The sequence below is a fragment of the Quercus suber genome, unplaced genomic scaffold, assembly GCF_002906115.3.
Source record: "Quercus suber isolate HL8 unplaced genomic scaffold, Cork oak 2.0 scaffold_660, whole genome shotgun sequence".
In the NCBI taxonomy this organism is placed as follows: domain Eukaryota; kingdom Viridiplantae; phylum Streptophyta; class Magnoliopsida; order Fagales; family Fagaceae; genus Quercus; species Quercus suber.
Genome location: NW_027070101.1, coordinates 399173 through 403236, shown reverse-complemented (window position 1 = coordinate 403236; position 4064 = coordinate 399173). Strand labels below are relative to the sequence as shown.

General features: G+C 35.5%; 1 long non-coding RNA gene across 2 annotated transcripts; it reads right to left on the bottom strand.

The window, feature by feature from the left end:
* Window positions 1-2215: 2215 nt before the first annotated feature.
* LOC112027478 (uncharacterized) lies at window positions 2216-3454 on the bottom strand. 2 transcript variants are annotated; one of them, XR_010625940.1, is made up of 3 exons: window positions 3223-3451; window positions 3070-3160; window positions 2216-2615 (listed from the first exon to the last, which is right to left on the bottom strand). It is a non-coding gene; the product is annotated as an uncharacterized LOC112027478 (long non-coding RNA). The 2 variants fall into 2 exon arrangements; XR_010625939.1 differs by having other exon boundaries at window positions 3070-3454.
* Between the last annotated feature and the right edge of the window lie 610 nt (window positions 3455-4064).

Sequence of the window (4064 nt, the reverse complement as noted above, 5' to 3'; positions counted from 1 at the left end):
ACTGAAAATCCAACCCCACCCTCTAGTATGGCCATCAAAGGAAAAAACACTACATGAAGGCGTCTATCATTCTCTATACTGCCCTCATGGAAATATTCTATATTTACTTCTACGGGTACATTAAATCTAGCCCTAAAATTGGCTAAAGCGGTCTCGGTCTTGAGAAGGTGTGCAAAACCCATTTCTATTAAGGGATAAGAGGGGAACTTTAAAGAAAAAAGGCAAGGATTAAAGAACTTACAGTAGGCACGCTAAGGAGGACGATCTCGGGGAGAAGTAAGGTGCTCAGGAACTACAAACAATAAAAGTGAGAAGGAAGTAAGAAATGGTCAGTAAGGGAGGAAAGTTCAATTTATAGGGGAGAGGATAACAAAAACATCAAATGGGTTTTAGGCGGGAATGACATTAATTCCTCCTTTTTTAAGCTGTTACACACGTGGCCTCGATACATGAACCATCAGATAATGATCACTATTAGATTGGACAGCTTGCTATCATATGCGTCACAATCCCAGGCTGTCTTGTCCACATTTAACGGACAACGATTGGTATGCCCAAGGAGCAACATGTGATTTAATGAGAATCCTTGATTCCATCCCCAAGGTGTAGGACAGAATCAAAGGGGGGCTATCGTACGGTCATTGGCCCAATATTGGTAGGCCCATGGGGAGTATCACTGTCAAGCAATATCCTGCGTCTACTGTAAGTCCCAAAGCCTGGAATCTCCATTTCTAAAGTGGGACCCAAGTCTGATAGGAATAATCCTGAAGGGCCCCACCTGCATGAAAATAACTAAAATTAATCATTTCTAATCCACTAAAGGAAGGCTATAAATAGGGAAAGAAAGGGATGGAGAAGGAGTTAGACATTGGAGAGTAGGAAGAGAGAGAGAAACCAAGAACCAAGGGTAAAAAGGGGAAGGTAGACGAGTGATTCACCAACACTGACATCGTTTCTAAGGGACTTCCCATTTTAGGATACTTGTACACCCACCATAACAAATGAATTGTGAACCCAATAAAGGAGTTAACCCATTAACTAAGGATTTGACCTGCACATAGATTGTTCTCCACATTCCTACATACCAAGCAAGAATTTGTGAGTTGCTGTAGGCAACACATAGTTCCTCCTTGCTACTTCTGAATCAAGATCAAATTTTGGAACAAAAATATTGCCAAGAAACAATATAATCAAATATTTAAAAACAAAAATGAAAAATCAAAGAGGATGAAAGAAGGGTACAAATCCTGCAGGCTGCAAGAGAATATACTGTAAAACATCAATGTCTGGAGATATATCTAGACATATTGATTGATGCCTAAGGCAATACGACAAAATCAAAGGGCTCGAAAAGACCATCAAGAAAGTGAGAGAGGAACAAACTTTAGTAGTATCAAGTACATAAGAATTCAAATCACAAAAGGAAATAATTTCTATGTACAGTTATAGAATATTCTTCTATGATACATCTCGAGTATATTTCGTGATCAAAATATAAAAAGATTGAATTCAAACTAGTTGTAATTGCTTTGACAAATATGATTTGTTTGGTTTAAACCAAATAATTGAAAGGATCCTATACCTTAAAAGCTTATGTCACTTGAAGGATTTAATTTATTGGACATGAGTTTCACCGTCAATTTTTTGCACTAAGACTTCAATTTTCCATAACCAAACTAAATAAAATTTGGCGTGAAACCAAGTCAAATTGTTTTACTTTCATGAATCATGAGAAGTGTAAATAAAGTATGCATGCCCCAAAAGTATTGAAAGCTAAGCCACCAAAGCATGATCTAAATTACTATATATATAGATGACTTGAGAGTATATTGCATAACGTACAAACTCAATCCATTTTTAACGTGAGGGGAAAGGAAATGTTACCACTAATAAGAGTCAAAACTTGTGGGTAGGGCAACACTGCTGTGTGGTTGATTTTTAATTTTTTATTGCATGGTACTGTGGAGAGGTCAACGGATTTAATGTTCCCAATGACTTTAGACTTGGCATAAAATCCTCCTTTTGTGGCCATGACTTGTCAAATGAATAGAGATATTAAAATTCGTCTCGATCCTTGATACATGAACCGAGATTTAGGTTACTCCATACAGATTTTGGAGAGTTCTTATGTTAGATGTAATGATGTCAAATCTTCTTCTTCCCTTTTTTTGTTCTAGAAAGATGTCAAAACAGTATATAAGTCTACAAACCCATGTCACAATAAATTTCATTTGATAGACCTATCTCTCATTCCAAATATAGATATCATCCTGTAAAAATAGAACGAGAAGTTTAATAAGCATACCAGATCTGCAATATTCCCAACACATTCTCCTTTAGCAGTTACATCCCCAATGTTTTCTCCTTTGGCAAAGGCTTTGTAAATTGGAGTACAAGTTGATGTTAATGTTACAGCAGCCAAATTCTACAAGCAAAGAGTACAGAATATGGGAGCGCACGACTAACATGACCATGACAGATGGTGTCATGAAAAAGCCATCAAACCTTTACTATGTTAGCAGCACCACCCAAAGGAAGAAAAGGGTGTGGCACAGCTGCATTGCCAACCCCACACCAGAATCCAGCTCCATAAGGAGATCACTCGTAAATCGTAGCTGTAACATAATTTTAGGGAGATGCATGGTATTATAACCTGGGAGATGTTAAAAATGAACAGAAAGTACTTCTGTTCAAAATTTCATAGAGTCAACTCNGAAAGATCATATTAATCAATGAACCTATAAATGGTTATATACACATAATTTTCACAGAGAGATATTCAATATGGATTTATTTCAACCTAAAGTTTGGAAACAGAAGCTACAGAAAACCGAACTATAATCCCAAACAGATTTATCAAAAAACACATTAAAACCAAAATTTGAACAAAACCCAGAAAACCCAATAACCAAAAGCCACCACAAAGCCAAAAAAGAGCAACAAGAAAGGGATCCAAAGAGAAGCCAAAAAAAAAACCACAAATATCGTAAGAAAAAAAAAAACACAGAACTCAATACCTCTGAACAATAAAATTGAACAAATATAGAAAAAAGTGGAAAGAATTCTTACAAGGAATCAACCGCTGGACCAGAATATCAGCAAAAACCTCTACTCCCGAAACTCCAAATCTAGGGTTTTTGAATTTTCAAACAGTGAAACCCTAGAAAAGCACGGATGATCGTCAACAACATTGAATTGGATGACAGTAGCAGTAGAAGTTACCTTCTTTTTGACGGTGGTGGTGGAGAGAGGAAGAGAAGGATTGCTGGTGAGTGGCTCGAAGGCGCTTCTTCTGTAAGCTCTCCTCGCTCTTGCTCTTGTGGATCTCCGGCGACCCTCATAGGCATCCACCGCCACCTTGCATCGGTTACGGCGAGGGAAAGTGAGATAGAGAAAAATAAATTGAATAGACTGGCCTCAGCGACATGCCTACTAGCGTTGCACGTGCGACTTTCAACCCAAAATTAAATGCTGATTTTCAAATAACAAATACTCATTTTTCTTTCTAAAAGAATAATATTGATTTCAAATATTTTTTGGTGAATAAAAAAACAGTTTACTTTTTTTCACCCCCTTCATATTTGTGCTTTCAAAATACTAATTGATGGAAGAACCATTTAAAATTTCTTTTGAAAAATAATAAAAATAATTCATTAAAAAATCTATGTTCTTATGTTTTAAAAAACTAAAAGGTTGGTTTATTTGTTTGTATGGTTTTCCTCTCAATGATATTATCATTTAGCCTAAAGAAATAAAAATAGTCGTTTTATTTTTGTGTCTCAATATCTCATATTTTGTATCAGTATTTTAAATATTAATACTACTTTTCTTTATACATTTTCCTCTATTTTAAGTTGTACTAGGATAACTAGTAGCGAAGCCATTTTCACTTGGGGTTATAAATCCATGTTATGTTATTATGTGTAACATATGGCTTATTAATTTACAAATGTAGATTAATATGAATTCTCAACTGTAGTGTTAGCGGAAGTTTGTTTCCATGTGGTAATTATCAAACAAAAAGTTTTAGATTAAAATTAAAATCTTATTTAACTAAAATTTTG